Raw genomic sequence first — 6,475 nt, 5'->3', positions numbered from 1 at the left:
TACTATTAGCGCATAGGCTTAGCTCTGGCCTAGCGTGCAACTGCCTGATAGGTTTATTGAAAGCTTTTTTGTTTTATTCGGTTCTACAAATCTATGTAAAACTTTCCACTTGTAAAACATTTAATATTTTTAGATGCCAATTAATATTTCAGTCTAAATTTATAAATTACCATCCATTTTCCCGCGGTTTCACCCGAAGAACACTTTTTGTACAGGTAAAATAAGAATCAGTTTAAAAAAAATACTTCTTTTTGACTACTTACCTTTATTTTCTTTCCACAAAACAAACCCACTGTCACACTGCACGTCCTTCATCATAAATACAGTAGGGTAAATCAGGCATACGTGCCCCAGTCGATAATGTGCCCCACTCGCAGAACTGACAGATCCATTTTGAATTTGGCGCTAATTTGGTCCGTGCGGGTTAGTGACAGAAGTATGGCGTCGATGTAAACAAATCAGTGCTGTTATTTATTTGTTTTAATGAAGAAAAAGTGGTCACAAGGTATGTAACATAGTCTGAAAATGTTTTGTGTCTGTTGTAAAATTGAGTTAAAGTGTTTGCTTCATGTTTTTTTCCGTTTTCAAAGTTTTATTCTAAAGCTAGCCTCTTTGAATTATTGTGTACCTACAATTGCGTTTCGTTTTTCTTAAACTTCTTTGTTGAAATCAAATGGGGCACGTTATACTGAACTTTGGCTAATGCGCCCCGATTTCTTTCGGGTATTGTGCCCCACGTCTGTATTAGTTTTATATTTTAATTTTTAAGTATTCTGTTCGGTTATTTTATTTTAGGAAATGGGGAAGGAAAAAGCTACAGATCCAAGAAAATAGACAGAAGAAAATATCAAAAAAGCTATAGAAGATGTCATAAAAATGTATTTTGAGATGTTGTTGAAAGTGTTGACTGAAAATGATTTCATTGGTAAGCCTGAAATAATTTTCAACATGGACGAAAGTGGCATTCAAATTAACAATAAAAGAAGAATCGAAGGAAAGGAAAGAAGACAAAAAAAATGAGAGGCTTTACTGAGGCACATATGACTGATGTATCCGTGGAATGTGCCCCACCCTAGACTATAAGAAATCGTTGATCTCAGCTATTTTAATTACTTTTAAGAAGTTTTTTTTTCTGTATTGTTATACCTATTGAGTCAGAGGTTAAGGCTAATTACTTTAATAAACATGTATTAAACAACACCGTTTATTATTTCAATTTTACGAATGGTGGGGCACAATTGCCTGGTTTACCCTAATAAAACGACCGAAATCAAACTGAAACGTTCAAAATTGCACTCCATTTTCATTACGAGAACCCGTCAGAACAATGTTGATGTATCGGGCTTCAAGCATGCAGCACTATGATTGATAGAACACAGTTAATATCTACGTAAATACTAGTCTAGCAACTGTTAATGATTTATCTGCCTAGCCTTTTTCTAAATAGGGATCGGCTTCCAGTCTAACTGCAGCTGAGAACCAGTGTTTTACACGGATGACTAACTATTTGACCTCCTCAATCCTGTGACCAGGGAAAACAATAATTCTTGATGAGACGGATTGTAAGACTTTTTGGCTTCTGACTTCCCGTAGCAACTGCCATGATTGTGTTAATGTATGCTTATTGTTATATGGCCGAAGACAATTTTTCTATATAAGTTTTCCATTTATTATAGCCCTAGGCAAAGACTTTTTTAGTAAGTAAAAGAGTACATGAGCATTAACAAAGGTTTTCTTTAAGCATTGAGACTTTCTTATAGGTAGGTATGCCAACTTTCCTCATTATGTTTTCCTTCACAGTTCTTCTTTGTTTAATGTTCGAACTAATCGTATATTATTATTATAAAGCAGAAGAGCTGGTTTGTTTGTTTGAATGTAGTAAAAGCTTATCCAATTTGGAAAATCTTTTTTAAATAGCTCGCTTATCGAAAACGGCTGTAAGCTCTTTATCCAGGTGCACCAAGTTATTCTACTGAAGCTAATAGAATAATAAAAATAAACCTGTTTAGGAGGGTAAAGAATAATTAGTGACTACAGCTTCTATCAACCTTCAGCCAAAGCGAAAGCTTCTCATTACACTTCAGAATCAAATTCCAATTTCAAACCCAAAATAAAGACATTAACTGACCACCATCCATCTCTTTCACTACCATTCAAAGCACCAACGTCTGAGTGAGATACAAAGCTGCATTGTCGCGATATTATGCCTGAATATTCATTCAGTTCAGCGGTTTTTTGCTCTGAACACATTTTTCTAATACCCAACGTCTCACACCATTAGGTTATGTCCTCGGAGTAAGGAAAGATGATCGGAGATGCCATAATGCAGGTAGGTCAGGTCTTCTTCTAGGTCATATTCGTACGGTGGGCATGACCAAAACGATCAGTTGCGGGTGACATTTTATGTCAACGATTTTTGGTGTTAAGAAAATGGTCGGTCAAAAAAAGGTGTATAAGGGCGAAGACAGTCCCGTTTCTCATCCCTTAGTCACCTGCAATTTGGTGTGCAACTTTCTTAGGGGATTCTCCGTTATGGCACCTCCGCTAGATATTTTGTTCTCCATGTTTATGCCTTAATGCCAACCTTTTTTCCCATTGTGTATAGAAAACGTAATGTTCGCGTAGGCTCGGGTATTCTGCGACATTATAATGCTATATTTCCACGTTGATACGGGGATAAATTTAGGCACGGCAAAGATTTTTTCAGGTACTCCCGAAGATTTATTTAGGCCTGAATTTGAATGTTTGAAATATGTTCTATTCTTGTAAATGTTATATGTTTATTTTAGTATTTTCTCGCTATGCTACCAACCTTTTTTTCAGGTTTAGCCAATAGAAAAGATAAAATCTATTTTTAGATCATGAAAGTAAAGCATTTGCAAGCAACATTCTCTATCACCTACGCACTAAAGAAAGACTGAAATTTATTTCATTAAAAAGAATCACTAGAAAAAAGTTGCATGACCAAAAATTCAAACCATGGCGATTGTATAAGTAGTAACGTATCATTCAGTAAGTATGTTTCCCTAAATTTTCGGGTCTTTCGTCATCTCAACACACTTAACTCATCACGAATGTGTTCAGTTGGTGAAACTTAAATTATTCACTTTTATGTTTTCACCAACTCAACACGTTTTATAATTTAACCCGATTTCAAATAAAAAGTACAGTCAACAAATTATTGTATTCATTTTCTGTGTCACAAACATCATCGGTCACTGAACGTCAGCTTAGCAAACGCGAACATGGACTCCCAAACTACTTAGTACAAGTACTAGGAAATCATAAGTGCATTGAAGCCAGATGCATTAGCAACTTTTAATAATTTTCTACAATAAAATAATGGTATTGAAATCGAATCATTGTTTGTCACAAGCACTAGGGTAACAGAACTGTGAATAAACTGTGAAATAAAAGTGAATAATTTAAGTTTCACCAACTGAACACATTCGTGATGAGTTAAGTGTGTTGAGATGACGAAAGACCCAAATTTTCATACTGAGAATGCTTGATCAACAACTATGTAGCATAAAACTAGATCACAATTTTGTTATTATGAGAAGGTACTGATTTCTGTAACACAGATGTTTTGCCTAGCTCAAAAGTCAGGGCCTCATTGAATTGTAACCTCATATTTATGCCAATAATAAATTTACTTATTTAAAGTTACACACATATACAATAATTTACTACATTCAAATAGACTTAAGCCTCTATTCATCACCTACACATAATTCATTTGAAGCAATGTTTCCTGTAGACAATAATGTACGGTCTAGTGATCAATCAATATTATTGGTGTAGTCTTAGCACTGTGTTTACGATGGGAGGACAGTAATTGATAGACTTTACGAACAATTTGTGGGATTCGGTTGTTTTTGTGAATGTTGGTTTGTTTGTTTGATTATGTCTTTTAATAAGTGTGTTTGTGTGGGTTGAGAATCGAAAGCAAAAAAAAAATAATAATTGTAAAATGAATTTGGAGTAGCATGATCAATAATTTAACTGTGACTAAATAAAGCAATTTAGATTATAGTAGTTATTTTGGCAATAGTCTGTACCAATATTAAATTATGTTACCAGAAAGGTAAGTTCCATGAAACAATAAAGGTACTCCGAATAAATAAATTGTAGCATAAGAGAATTTGTAAAAACGTTAAGTTTTATTTGATGTTGAAGTTAGAACTTATGTCTTTATTCGAACCGAGGACTGTGCATATTTTTATTTCAGACACAGTTAAGCATCAAAATATCCCAAAAATAGGCACACAAACAGATTTTCCTTCATAACAGCATTAAATAAATATCAACAAAATATTCCTCATTACAAAATTCACTTACGAGCTTACAACACGCAACTCCGAAATCATTTCACAAACTTCAAGCAAACTCAAACCAGAGCAAAAATCGTTTGACTTCGAACTGACTTATTTTGCAAGTAAACCCTCGCAATTTAAATTTGTAATAAGCTTCGCATGGTAAAGGAAAACATCCTGGGAAAACTCTACTTAATAATACAGTGCCGTATGGACCAGTTACAGTGGTGCCATCTGTTGGCGCGTTAATGAACTGAAAGTGCGAAGCCTGGAACGTAATTACTCCGGTTCAAATTAATGATTATTTGCGACCATTGTAGAGGTGTACTGTGATGTTCTGGAGTTTAAAGATCGCCTTTAGAAATGCAAGTTTCAGTACAATAGAGCCCTTTTGATGGTAGAGGAAAAGAGCAAACTTGTGATCCTAAAATTACGTCATAACGAAGATTTCAGGTTTAGCTCTCATGCCTTAGTGTGGTTTATAAAATTTTCAGTATCACCTGTGCGATGCTTTTATTAGACATTTTTATGTAGGTATTGTATATTAGCTCGTTCCATACAAAAAACTTAACTGGGTATTTAAAACTTTATAACCATACTCTATTCTATTTTATTCCAACGCTTATTAAACGTCAAAAACACACGTCTCCAAATTGTGTCGAAAGCGAACTTGTAATATTCTCCGGTTTCGAAAAATACTAGTTTTTAGGTTGAACCACAAATTAGTTGGCGGTTCTGTCCTAGGTTTGTAGTTCAGAACGTCGAAATGAAACAGATGTGCTAAATGTACGGTATCTTGGTATCTTTTGGTGTATAATACTCTTCTTGGAGCGAAGTAGTTTGTTCAGTTTGAAGGAAAATAATTCTGTGGGAATTACTTTTTGAAGTTAGAATACTCGTGATTTATTTAAGATCTGATGTCTAGTATTGTTAAAGCTAGATATGCATATTGTCAAAGACAAGCAAGTCAATTGCCCAGGGGCTTAAAAAATGGGGTACGACAATAAAGTTAAATAGACGTTTGACACTTGTTTAAAAAGGAATTTTTAACGTAACATTTTCTTTTAACGTGACGAACGAATGCTTAACTTATTTTTTGTAAAACCAATAATATTTCAGTAAGATCAAATGACATGCTTTTCCTTAAATCTACTACCAAAAAAATCTCAGCTAAGATCGTGAGCAAATCAGGTGTTCCCAATCATTTTCCAGCCCCAGGATCCATTATAATCTTCAAAGTCAACAGATCTCCAGTTTCTATGATCCAAGGTCTCTCAGAGTACCTTTAGAGGGCAACTGGACCCCTATAATCGTAGTAAGACGGTATGTTTGGTTTGCAGCCGAACGACTCCCGGTGTGGGTCTCCATTAGAAGGGTGGGAATATTTTCTTATTTACCCAGCCATCGGGGACGCGCGGGTTAAGGACTGGCCATTTTCAGGTACTTGGTAAAAAAATTTAGATCATGAAAGAAGTAATTACCTAAGTGTTAGTTTTTTTTGAGGGTCATTCTGACTGCAATAAAATCCTGATTGGTCATTTGTTGACATGTTTTTAATTTGCTATTAAAGATTTATAAAACAAGCAATACGATAGCCAATTCATGCAAAGAATTGACTTCTATCGTTGAATAAAACTTTTACTCATTTTACTTTTTATGCACCTCCAAGCGTTATGCTCATAACTTAAAAAACCTTCACAATTTTTGTCCGCGTCCAAACCCACAACATTAACGGACAGTTCCAACACCGTTCGTAACCAAAGAATCACCCGTTAAGTGCTCACTTAACTTGAGTCGTGTTAAATTACTGACAAGAAAAAAAAGATAAACTCCTCGATTCCAATCTAAGTGTTCTATCTCCATTTTCATTACAGCATAATGATTTTAAGTAGTCCCTCGTGAGAAGTCAGTTGATTTTAACCTGAGATTAAGATTTTAGATGAGATTTGGTTCGTTTAAAAAGCGTACCTTAGATATTCCTTGTAGATTGTGATAATGTCTTAGTATTTCTCGTTAAACGCTTTGTGAGCGCCTGTTGTGTTTGTACAATCTGCTTGCGTGTGTTATTGCTATGCGAATTCAGACAGGCGCTTAAAGTTCAGTGATAGCGAGAACACTGATTTATTTTCGTCGAATATTTGATAATTCGTGGCATTTTT

General features: G+C 34.8%; 1 long non-coding RNA gene across 1 annotated transcript; it reads left to right on the top strand.

Annotated features, from left to right (window-relative positions):
* The first annotated feature begins 332 nt into the window (after positions 1-332).
* On the top strand, positions 333-1,198 carry LOC124634516. Its single transcript, XR_006984878.1, has 2 exons — positions 333-505; positions 796-1,198. It is a non-coding gene; the product is annotated as an uncharacterized LOC124634516 (long non-coding RNA).
* Positions 1,199-6,475: the final 5,277 nt, after the last annotated feature.

The sequence above is a fragment of the Helicoverpa zea genome, chromosome 11, assembly GCF_022581195.2.
Source record: "Helicoverpa zea isolate HzStark_Cry1AcR chromosome 11, ilHelZeax1.1, whole genome shotgun sequence".
Lineage (NCBI taxonomy): Eukaryota > Metazoa > Arthropoda > Insecta > Lepidoptera > Noctuidae > Helicoverpa > Helicoverpa zea.
The sequence above is the reverse complement of the archived record's forward strand: the minus strand, read 5'-3'. Positions and strand labels throughout refer to the sequence as shown.